The 13,361-nt window shown below is 39.9% G+C and overlaps 1 pseudogene; it reads left to right on the forward strand.

The window, feature by feature from the left end:
- The first annotated feature begins 2,251 nt into the window (after positions 1 to 2,251).
- Positions 2,252 to 12,087, forward strand: LOC120263312 (annotated as a pseudogene).
- Positions 12,088 to 13,361: the final 1,274 nt, after the last annotated feature.

Genomic DNA, 13,361 nt, shown 5'->3' on the forward strand with positions numbered 1-13,361 from the left:
TTTAATGATTGAAAGAATGGGACCCGCTTAAGTGTGAATGCATGCATGCATGATCAAGGCATGTTCATCATGCTAAGGATTATTATTACCATTATATATTATTTTTTCTTAATTTTTTTAAGAAAACAGGGTACCTATCTGAACCCAATTGCTTCCTATGGACTTTTCCTTTGTCACCTGTCAAGCCGATCAGCTCTCTCCGACATCTCTATCTTCTCCCCTTCGTCTTCTTTTTTCCTTCTTTTTCCTCCTTCCCTTTTCCTTCCAAACTCTTTTCTTTTTCTCTATCTTATTCCCCCAAAGAATCCTCAACTCCTCGGGAGACTTTTTCAAAAAAATTTAAATTCAAAATTTTTTCAATTCTTATCTTTTTTAATTTCAAATTTTTTCTTTTTCTTTCTCTTTTTTATTTTTTTATTTTTTATTATTATTATTTTTAAAATATATCTTATTATTATTATTATTATTTTACTTTAAATTCCTAATAGAATTAAGAATTTAAAAAAAATTCCATATAAACATATACAAATAATATTATTACTAATATTAATTTTAATATTAATATTAATCAAATTTGTATAAAATAATCTTTTTTACATATGTATAAAAAGTATTATGATCAATTTTATAAAAAAAAGTAAATTAGTAAAATACACATTAGATATCTCCCTACTCTTCCTCACTCTTTTTAACCAAATAAAAATAAATAAATTATTCCTCCCCCACTCCTCTATTGAACCAAACATAAAATTTTTCTAAACACTCTATACTCTCTCCCCAACACTGAGACCAAACATGGAGTAACAGAACTACTTAATTTTCTTAGTCTTTAGACAGATTGTGTCATGTTTGCAGATAAACTCTCATCAAGAGAGTAAAGAAAATTTTTATTTTTAATGACAATTATTTGTGGAGAAATTTTCAGGCGGCAATTCAGGGTGTTCTTGGTGTCTCGGCGAGCCCATCTGTGGCTGAGGCTCTTGCTTGTAGAGAAACTCTTCTCTGGTTGCTTCAGCACAACCTTGATCATCTTATCCTTGAATCTGATAACCAGGAGGTTATAACTTATAAGCTCACCACTTCATCTTATCCTTGCCTCCTTTTCTGATGTTTTGTGTCAACATGTTAGGCGAGTTGCTAACAGTGCAGCGCATCTTCTTGCCAAGCCTGTTAATGTTTCTTCTCCAAGATTGGAGTGGTTGGTTGCTCCTCCATTCCTTGCTTCTGTATTAGCTTCTGATCTTATTTGAATGAACTTCCATTTTCTTTTCAGGTTTGAAAGCTCCAAAATTTGTGTTGGTTTTCCTGATAACCAATTAAAATATTCAGCGCATGTCCCATGTGTGGTCAGTGAGGAACACTTTGTTTCTTGTCTTTTGCAAAATTTTCAAGCTTTACGTGCATAAATAATTATTCATTTAACACATCGCTATTAATTTACATCAATAAAAATGTGCAATGATAGGAATGGTCATCTTTTATTGTGCTCTAGGAGATAATTTTATTTTCATCTTAATTGTAGTCCACTTGATCATTAAAGTGTGGCACTTGAGTTCACATTGCATCAATTATTATATATATATATATATATATGCGCGAGTTTTAGACTTTACAATCTATTCATAAATAATATTAAAGAATGTTAAATACAATCGTCATAAAAACAGTAAATCAATAAATAAAATAATCTTAATTATTATATGACGGTTGTAGACAATCATCTTTTAATAAACAATTATTTAAGTGCGTATGAGATAAGCTGATGGTTACATATATTTCACATTTATAAAAATTTAAATATTATATATATAAGTCACAAAACAAGACCGTTTGGTTCATGGTAATGATATATTACCAGGTAACTAGATTACCGTGGTAATATGAGTGGAAATGTTATATAGTTGGGAATGTTGCGGTAATTTAATATAACCATATTTAGTTGGGAACTTTTATTACCGATGGTAATAGAATTACCACTTTCTTGGTAATATTTATAAGTTGATAATGTGATATTATCATTCACATTACAACCGGTGCAATGCCAAATGTGATAATATTTTCAGATTACCACGTAGTAATATTTTTACATTACCGCGAACCAAAAGAGGTTAAGGAGAAGGGTATATTGTTCACATTTTCAAATTAAAGTTGGTTATCCTTTTTTTTTAAAAAAAAAAATATTATTATTTTAATTATTTATATATTTTCAGAAACAGAGCGTTGTTTGATACTCAAATGTGAGCGTGTTGGATATCAGTCTACGGATTTCCACGAGGTTCGTATGATCTCGCTCTAGCCGGAATCTCCGACGAGGCATCTCTCAGGAATCCGGCGAGACGGATTCCCGCCGACGGCCGGACTCCGCTGCTGCTTCTGGAATCGAGACCAGGTTCCACTTTTCTCTGCCTCCTACGTATAATTCCAGGAATTTGCCTTAAATTTGATAGGTTTTGGTATCTTATCATCTAAAAATTTCTTCTTGTGCTCCATTTTGAATGTTCTTTTGGTTTTGGATCTTTTCTCTTGATTTTTTTTTAAATGGAATTATTTTGATTTCGACTTGCTGGGTTGAATCGGTGAGAGAAAAGGAGTTGGTCGCTGTCTGTGTTTGCATGAGAATTGAATGCCTTCTTTACATCATAAAAAAAGTTTTTAACTTTTTCTTTGTTGGAGAGTGATTTTGATGTATTGCCTGAATTTCAATTTTAGAGAAGTTTTGTTTGTTTTAAGCAACCAGATCATAACCTCAAAGAATCCAATTGTTAATCTTCAATCACATCTCCAACAGTGTGAAGCATAAAGGTACCTAAAAATGTACTGTTATGCATTTTTTATCTCTTCTGTTAATATCAATCATATGATACTTGAAAACTTTTTTGATAGCAAACTAACAACTACTAACTTGTTTGTCTCATTCATATCCTGCTGATGGCTAATCCTGAGGTTTTTGGCACACTGAGGATTGCAAATTTTGTTTTTGTCCATTTCATTTCATTTACTTTATTTAACCTGAATGAATGAGATAATGATATTCGTTGATTCAGGTCCCAGTCTATTGTCCTGAAAGTGCCATAATATTCGGTCTCAAATTATAAACAACTTTGTGTAGAATTATATTAAAGAATGGCGGAAGGCAATACAGATGAAGTTTCTTTGTACGGAAGATGTGAGAATTACTTCCTATTTGTGGTGAAATTTTTCTTTCCAATGGATTGCGAGCTTTCTTGTATCTTGCTGCCCTTGCCTATTGTTTCATTGGGTTGTCTTCTATAACTGCTCGGTTTTTAAAATTGATGGAGAATGTTGTTAAACAAACCAGGGAGGTTGTACAAACATTTGAAACAAACTTTCCACAGATTTCCTTGGCCACTATTGATGCCATCAGGAATATTGGTCAGCTGAATGCCGGAAGTAAGCATTATTATGTGATTCTATTCAACTAGTTTTCTTTATATTTATATGCATTTTTGAGTACTGGATCTCTACTACTCTCATGTAATGGCTAAATTGGTGGAGTGATCTCTAATTCTTCTGTCCATTGCATGTGGACTATGGTAAGATAATTCTCAAGCAATCACTGGAAAGTGTTTGCTTTTTAAAGTTCTTATTATCTCGAAGGGTGAATGGACTCAAGTTCTTGACCGACATTTGTTGGATATGATTAAATGATTAAATCTATAGAAGTCACCATTTTATATATCATTTAACAGACTGGACACTTGAGTCAGAGGTTGAAAAAGTGGCTTCATCTATGTTCAATTTATGGCTGGAAGCTTATTTGCATGAAGAAGCTTTAATCTATTTTGCAAGAGTTCATATGTAACCCTGCTTTTGTTTTTATCAGTGTCCTTGTTTGCATAGTGACGGAAAATAGCTAATTTTTCTTGATTTATTTTACATGTGGAATATCCTTATATTTAACATTTTACATTTGATGTATAGGTTTGGGACCTGGAACACTTGTAGGTTCTGCTGAATTCGACCTCTTTCCTATCCATGCTGTATGTGTGATAGTCCCAAGAGCTGGTACATTGAAGAAGATAGCAGATTTAGGTGTTTTGTTAGTAGGCCTCTTTTGGTCATTTTGGGCATATGTTTGGCTCTACATTAGTCTAGAGGTCAGTTCGATCTACCCTATTTATGATGATTATTTTTCTATACAACACTTCATGGCTGTGTGACTCTGAGTAAAAGACAATATTAATGAACTGATGCTTTCTGAACAGGACATGAAACTAAGTCATCCTCTATGTGAAGTCAAGTACATCTTCACTGCTTAAAACCTTGTTGAAAGTAAATGTTGTATTTCAAATCCATGTCTAAACTAGATCCAGTCAGTGATGAAAGTATACTATGCAAGCAAATTAATAAGGAGGAAGCATTTTTTATTAACTTTCGTGCCATATTACGGAGAATAGCACTTTTTTACTATGGACGCTTGAAGTAGTTGGTCACAGAATCTTCTGATCTTGTAGCAGAATGAAACTTGAGAAATTTTTATGACTTCTGCTGGCTTCTCCATTCATAATGCCAGAATGAACTTCAAAGAACAAGAAATCCATATGTACTACTGAAGTAAAAGGTACTTAATAATTTATGCAAGGCCACTTTAACATGGTGAAATGATGTTAATACACTTTTAAATATTTGTGAGCAAATAATCCATATGCATACTTTAGGTGACATATGGAATATCTCGGAATATATCTTATGATGTGATTGATATTCATGCCATATGGCCAGATGTTTTTGTTAGAATTTGCGGAGGAAGTGACCTTGTTTTGATAAAGGGTTTGCAAGTCATTTTCCGATTATATGCACCACCTTTATGTGAATGTCCTTGATTGTTCAATGCTTTGTCCTATTGTAGTCAAACCACACCCTTCATACACCTTATCATGTTTAATTAATATTGTTGTTTTGTGGAGCCAACATTTTAATGTGTTATAACTGTCCTCCGCTTGAAATTTTGAAGTAGAGATTTCATGACTCTGTAGGTATGGACACCAAATATAATTACTCTTTGGGAAGCCCTGCTCACAGTTCTGCAGTATGGATTGCTATTATTTCATGCATATGCTCAAGACAAGCACCTGTCATACCTGTCAATTCCCTTGTAAGTTATGTATTTTGAGTTCTATTTCCAGGCACTGCATCTGTTTTATTGGGCTAACTGAAAGTTCAAATACCCATTTTTGTTACCATTAATGCATAAACATTTGTCTTGGTAAAGTCATTTATCTTCAATTTCTTTGTTTATGCCCAAATCAGTGCAAGAAGTGAGAGGCCACAGGATTGGGTTCCAGAAAATGATAATTCATGTAAAGCTGGCAATGCTGAACATGACGAGTGCTGCAAGATACTTGATTTGAGTGAAGGAATTGACAGTAACATAGGTAATATGTTTTCTATCGTTTCTGATAAAGACACAGGTGTTTGTTAGTATTAAGGCTCCTGATTCATTTAAGTTATCTTTGTTAGAAGAGGTAAGAATGAAAGAGGAGAAGAAGAAGTAGATCAGTTACTTATCTCATATTACACAACTAGTGATCATGGGGCTTCATATAGAAGCTAAATGTACAGGTATACGTATGTATATATATACATACATCTAATATACATACACATATCTAACACCCCCCCTCAAACTCAAGGCGGATCATGTGTCTTGAGTTTGGACAACATAAATAGATGCTGATCACGTGTCTGGGCTTTAGTGAAGAAATCAGCCACCTGAACCTCAGTAGGCAGATAATGAAGCGACACAGTATGAGCACGAACATGACAACGAGTGAAGTGTGCATCCACACCAATGTGTTTGGTCAGCTCATGCTTGACCGGATCGTGAGCAATCGAAGGGCTCCTGTCATCGTCACGGTGAATAGGAATAGGAGAATGAATCGGTACACCAAAATCCTCTAGAATGGAGCGAATCCAAAGCACCTCATGTACTGTAGAAGCCAAAGCACGAACCTCGACCCTCGAGCATGGACTTGCAGCAGTCTGCTGCTTTTCTTAGTCTTCAAACAACAAGGGAAGACCCTAGAAAGATACGAGTAGCCGATGTGAGACCCTATCATCGGGGGAGCTGACCCAAGTAGTATCGAGAATAGGGCACAGTGGTGAAGAGTGGACTGGTGGGAGTAGAACAAACCACGCGAGATAGTGCCACGAAGATATCGCAGTACGCGAAGAAGATGTCCATAATGAATGTAGGTGGGAGCCGCAACAAAATCGACCGAGAATGTGCACAAGCATGAGAGATGTCGGGGACGTGTAACAACAAGATATACCAAGCTACCAACAAGATGCCGATAGCGAGTAGGATCCGGTAAAGGGGAGTCCCATCGAAGCACGGTCGCAAATGCAACTCCATCGGTGTAGCGGCAAAGACGAGTATCGGTCGAGCCGGAGCGAGCAAGGAGATCAAGAGTGTAACGATCTTTGAGATAATCGATAACCATCAAGATGAGATGTGATCTCGATACCCAGAAAATATCGAAGCGGACCTAGATCGAGCCATCAAAAAGGTCTCACACGCTTTACGCTTCACAAAAGTAATATGAGCGGAATCATCACCGATAAGAATCATATCATCCACATACTGGAAGAAGAATGGTCCCAGCCCACGAGGTGAAGAATGAATAAAGACTGTCGGATCATGGATGCTCGAAGTAAAACCAGCAGCCTCAACAATCATGTATCGAATCTCTCAAACCAGGCACGAGGGCACGCTTGAGACCATAGAGAAACACGGCGAAGACGACAAACAGATCCTCGGAGGCACACAAGGCCGGGAGGAGGAGTCATGTAGACCTCCTCTTTCGAGTCCCCATGAAGAAAGGCGTTCTTCACATCAGTCGATGAAGAACCCACCCGACGAACGAGCAGACAACATCAACTAATGTACTGAGCAAGTGTGCATATGGGCTACAGGAGCAAAAGTCTCCTCATAGTCACGACCATACTCCTGCTGAAAACCACGAGCAACAAGACGCGTTTTATAGCGCTCAGAGATCCATCGAACGGGTCTTCACCCGATAAATCCAGCTGACAAGTAATGGGAATGGCATGAGCGGGGAGAGGGACAATATCCCATGTGTGAGTCCGAGACAAGGCATCAAGCTCCTCGGTCATGGCGGTCCGCCACTCGGGGATCGAACCGCTTCCCTGTAGGTACCTGGCTCAATGACATCTGAGATACTAGTGCTAGAAAAAGCATAACGAACAGGTGGATGTAAGATGGAGCGATCTCGTAAAGAGTAAGGAGGGGAGGATACCTCAGGAGCTGGATCAATAGTAGGGGAGCGCGCGAGAGGACCCGGCACGAGGTGGAGTCACGAGTGGGATCTCGACGATGGTAAAGTAAACGAGCAGGGCGGGTGAGCGGGAGGGAGTGAAGAAGAATTGGTAGACACAGCAGGAGACTCAGCAGATAGTAGAGAAGGAGGGCCAAGAGGGGAGTGACTAAGAAGCTCTGGAGAAGTGAGAAGAGGAGGAGAGGAAGGCACTGGGGAAGTATCTGCAGGAGAAAAGGGAGGGAAAAGAAAAGAGAGAGGAACCAAGGGAGAGGGAGACTCAGTAAAAAAAGGAGGAGTATAAAAGAGGTTAGCTTCATCAAATATGACATCTCGAGAGATACGAATACGACGGGTAGCAGGATCATAGCAACGATAACCTTTATGCTCAAGGCTATATCCCAGAAAAACACAAGAGACAGACTGGGCGGTGAGTTTGGTCCGTTCCCGAGGTGAGAGCAAAACAAAACAACGACAACCAAAAACACGAAGATGATCATAGCGAGGAGGTGTGCCATGAAGACACTCTCCCGGGCTGCGATCATGGAGATGAGAGGAGGGCTGGAGGTTAATTAGATAAACAGCCGTACTGACAGCATCAGCCCAAAAATGAGGAGGAAGAAATGCACCAAGAAGAAGGGCACAAGCCGTCTCTAAGATATGACGATGCTTGCGTTCTGCTACCCCATTCTGAGGATGAGCCCCAGGACAAGATAACTGAGGCAAGGTGCCCTCAGAGGACAAAAAGGCACGAAAAGCCTGAGAAATGTATTCACCACGTGAATCAGATCGGAAGATCTTGACTCGAGGGCGAAAGAAACTCGGGTGTGAACCATGGCTATAAAAGATCGATAAATAGACAATAACTCACTCACGATTATGCATAAAGTAGATCCAAGTAAAGCGAGTGTAGTCATCAATAAAAAAATAACATAGTAGCGGTTACCTCCTTTAGAAACAAAAAGGAGCGGGACCCCAAACATCGAATGAATAAGATCAAAAGGAGCGATGAGTCCGAGATACACTCATAGGATAAGGAAGTTGAAGTCATTTTACCAAGTTTACAGACCCAAGACGGACAACATCGAGGAAGGAGAGACGACTCCTAGGACGCCAAGACGTAACAAGAGACGATACGACGAGAGTGACACAAATGACCGAGACGATGATGCCACAGATGATGAGATAAAACTGCAGTATGACAGTGATGAACATCCTTAGCGGAAGATGATAGATGAAGAGTATCTAACACATAGACTCCATCATGGCGTGCCGGCTCAATCACCTTCCCATCGTGATCTTGCACACCACATGAGGTAGCGTCAAAAATAACTCGATGACCATAATCGATGAAGTGACTAATGGATATAAGGTTCATGGATAAACGAGGAACATGAGATACAGAGGGAATAGAGAAGAAAGTAGAACAAAAATGGCCAGTAGAGTAAATAGGAAGCAGGGTGCTATCAGCAGTACGAACACGTGTAATATGTAATGGTGGACGAGAATGATGAAGATAAGTAGCATCAGGAGTCATGTGAAGAGAAGCACTAGAATCAAGAAGCCATAGAGAACAGGAACTACCTGGAGCAAGAGGTGGAACCTGAGCTGACCGTGCATGACCAGTGGGATCTGCGAGGTGAGACTGCTGAAACTGGCGAAACATCGCCAACAACTGATGATCAGCAGGAGACAGAGATGAAGAAGATGATGTAGCCGGAGATGGTGGAGCAGGAGAGCCCTGAACAAAATGAACCTGTTGGTTGGAGTGAGGCAGCGGTAGAAGAGCTGGTGAAGGAACAGTACGGGGAAGTCCACGCTGCTTCTTCCGACATTCACGCTCAAGATGACCAAACATGCCACAGTAGTGACAAACCATACTGCGTTTCGGCCGTGTAGAAGAAGAAGGCCGAGATAAGACAGAAGGTGCCGGGGGTCGAGTAGATGAAAACGAAGAGACTGGAGGAAGGCGAGGGGCAGCAAGAGCACTACCTCCCTCGTAATGGGAAGCCCCGGGAGACGGGTTTCCCTCAGCACGAACAAAAAGTGAAGGCATCATCCAAAAGAGTGAGACCGAGGGGGCATGTAAGAATCGAGCCCGAGGTTTGCTCAAACTCGTGGACGAGGGCGCATAATGAACTCATACATACGCCTGGGTCCCATCATGACTACTGGGCGACGAGAGCAAGACTCAGAACAAGTAAGGATCTGGGCAGCATGAGCAACACAATAAGGAGGAGTCAGAGCATCAATCTGACGCCATAAGGCACAATACCGACTATAGAACTGGTCGACAGTATCCTCGCCCTGCTGAAGACTAGAGAGAGTCTGATATAATGTGTAAAGTTGCTCCCGATCGGAACCACGATGCGACGCTCAAGATAATCCCACATCTCCCGAGCAAATGGGGAAGGTCGAACCGAGTACTGAATATCAAGAGTGACCGTCCCCGACGATTATCATCTTAGATGAGAATCATCGCAGCCCCATTTCTCAAACTGCCGCTCAAAGGCCGTGAGAAGGATAGAGGCCTCGGTGGAAGAAATGGTGTCAGGAATAGAAGGAGCAGAAGGGGCAGTACTAGTACCGTCAACGTGACGAAGAACGCGAATGCCATCGAGAATCCGCTTGAGAGTGAGCCGCCATGCAATGTAGTTGGTGCCATCAAGTACAACATCTCGAATGATGGAGATTATGATGACGCATATCGATAGCACCCCACCCGAATCCATAGCCATCCATATTTAATTATAGATATAATAATAATAATAATAATATTTTTTTTTTAATCACAAGTGTACAGTGATAATCAAATCCATGTGTTTGCTTTTGAGGACAAAGAGCATCTTTGAGCTTGGCATCATATGTTTGGAAAAAGGCACAAAGCCTTGATTCAAGGAAATGGAAAATGGAGGGTCGGGAGATGATTTTGATTTTCCCGTGAGCGAGGGTAGGGCCGGGCGCGTGCACTTTGGGGTCAGGGTGAGGGCCGAGGTCGGGCTAGAGCAGGGTCGCAACGAGGAGCGGGGCTAAGTGCCGGGCAGGGCGAGGTTTGGGTGGTCAGGGCGGGCTGGGCAGGCGGAGTTAGGGGACTGGCAGGGCGGGCGGAGTTAGGGCGGGCTCGGGCTGGGTCTGGGCAGGGCGAGGTTTGCTGGGCGGGCCGGGCTGGAGTTGGCGGGCCGGGTGGCGGTGCTGGGCCGCGAGGTTCGGACGGGCCGGGCGGCCGGGCGGCTGAGTCGAGCGGTCAGGGCGGGTGAGGGAGAGGGAGAGGCTGGCGGTCAAGTGGGTCAGGCGAGGTGAGGGGCACGGGTCGTGGTCGGGCCGGTGAGGTCAGGGCGAGCAAAGGGTTTTATGTATGAATGAGGGAAGAAAGGAAGAGGTGTAAGAAAAGAGGGAAGAAGAAAGGACTGGCCGGAGAGATGGCCGGAGAGGTGGCCGGAGAAGGAAACCTAGTCTGATACCATGTTAGAAGAGGTAAGAATGAAAGAGGAGAAGAAGAAGTAGATCAGTTACTTATCTCATATTACACAACTAGTGATCATGAGGCTTCATATAGAAGCTAAATGTACATGTATATGTATGTATATATATACATACATCTAATATACATACACATATCTAACAATCTTATCCCTCCAGTCACAAAATTGTGCTAATAATGGTCACTTTGAAAGGTGGAATGTTGCTTTAATTTTTGTTTGTTTTGCAGGTCAAGTCTATGAAAAATTACCAGACACTGACATTTCAGAAGCATCTGCATCAGCTTGTGGCAAAAAGTATATTGAAGAAGATTTCAATTTGTTCTCTGCATGGGGACGCCAGTTTCTTGATGCTGCATGGGTAGGTTATTACTCTTCTCAGAAGTTGATTTCATTCTCAAATAATAATAATTATTATAATAAGATGAGCATTCTCATCAAGTTACTTCCTTTCGATAGTTGGAAACCACTGAATCGAAGAAAATGACTAGTTTCTACTTCAGGATACCAAGAATTCTCTGGCACTCAATCTTTGTACCATGGAGATTGCTGTTTGCTTTTGTTCCTCCTTATTAAATTGCTCATGGATGGATTGCTTTTATTTGCTCTCTTATTTTCATTAGTGGTTTAGCTTACGTGGTGACTAAGCTTACTGATCTAATAAGCTGCTGCGTCACAGGTTCTCCGTTTGATTTCTTCAAAATTTAAACTCCATTCACTTAAAATGTTAATATTACCAACCGTGTTTATAATGCGTCGGCTTTCATACATTCTTGTAGGAGTAAATCCTTATGTTATAGCATTCACAGCATTAGCCAGCGGAACATCATGGCCCGATCTAGCTGCAAGCAAGATTTCTGCCAAGCGGCAAATAACTGCAGATTCTGCCATTGCCAACATCACATGCAGGTTCTTTCTTTCGCCAATTCCTCTATTCCTTGTCACATTCAATGCTTGATTTACACATTCCTTTCTTTTTCAGCAATTCGGTGAACATTTATATCGGCATTGGCATTCCATGGCTGATAGACACAGTATACAACTTTTTCATGTATAGTGAACCATTACATTATACATTGACAAAGCAAAAGGCCTTAGCTTTTCTCTACTTGTATTCTTTGCGACATCGGTTGGCTGCATTGCACTCCGCTGTATTATTTTTGGCGCCGAGCTTGGTGGACCGGGCTGTGGGCCTGGTTAACGGCAGTGTACTTCATGCTTCTTTGGGTCGTCTTTGTCATTCTTTCCTCACTCAAAGTCTCTGGTTTCATCTGAAGTTTCATTATATACAAATGTATCAGCATGGTTAATAAATGTGGTTTATCCACTTTTTTTTTTAATAAAAAAAAAAATTGTATTAGCATGAGCTCATAAGACTATGTGGCCTATTACTTTTTTTTCCTTCTCAAAGATATAAATGCATATTTTTGTTAATACAAAATGATCATTACTCATAATATTTATAAATATAGAGATCATTTGAATTTTTTATAAATATATAAATACAAATAAATTGGTGAGTTTTATAAAAATATATATTTGTCCTTACGGGCGATTTTGTACAAATGAATATATAATGAAATTATTTTGTAAAAAATTGTATTCACTTATTTTAATGTTGAATATATGAGATTATATATGAAATGCTGGAATTGTTAGTGAGGAAAAAGAAAAAGAAAAGAAATACTTAACCTTTTTTTAGTTATTAGATGATAATGGATAATTAACTTTTTTCTTTTCAACAAAAATAAATAAATAAATAAAATGGATAATTAACTTTTCAGCGATTTAAAGCGGTAATATGTTTATTTTCAGATTTATTTAATTTATGAAAAAATATGAATAATACCCCAAAGCATTGATGATCCTTTGGCGGAATTGAGAAACTTGAAGCAAGAGAGAACCTTGCAAGAGTACCATGATGCATTTGACGAATTATACCCCAAAGCAGGTATCTATGAAACTCAAGCTCTTAATCTTTTTCTATCAGGACTACGGAATGAGATTCAGATGCCTATTCGGATGTTGAAGCCAAGCACATTGGCAAAGCTTATTCCCTGGCTCGAATGCACTAGTGTGATGAAAGGTACGTTCCCGGTCATAGATGTAAGAGGAAGCAGATATATGTAATGCAAATCAGGAAGGTGTTGGTTGATCAAGAGGAAGAAGAGGTAGTTGAAGCAGAGGCTGTTGAAGATGAAGAAGTTGATGAAATTCCCATGGGTCAGATATATGCAAATGCTCTATGGGGTACGGGAGACAACAAGACTATGATGATCAGAGGAAAATATGGAAGGAAGGGACTGTGTATCCTAGTTGACACCGGAAGCACCCATAACTTCATTAGTGAATGGTTGGCCAAGCACCTAGGTTGTAAAATTGTGGAGGTACCGGGCATTTGGGTGGAGGTAGCTAATGGTCAAGAGATGAGATGTTCTGTTGTGTGCCAAGATTTCAAATGGACCATGAATCAACAGGAGTTTCAATATGAGGTATTTTTGTTGCCAATGGAGAGTTATGACATCATATTGGGCATTCAATGGCTTAAGACATTAGGTACCATAAGTTGGAACTTCACACACTT

The sequence above is a fragment of the Dioscorea cayenensis genome, chromosome 6 (genome assembly GCF_009730915.1).
Source record: "Dioscorea cayenensis subsp. rotundata cultivar TDr96_F1 chromosome 6, TDr96_F1_v2_PseudoChromosome.rev07_lg8_w22 25.fasta, whole genome shotgun sequence".
Taxonomy (NCBI): domain Eukaryota; kingdom Viridiplantae; phylum Streptophyta; class Magnoliopsida; order Dioscoreales; family Dioscoreaceae; genus Dioscorea; species Dioscorea cayenensis.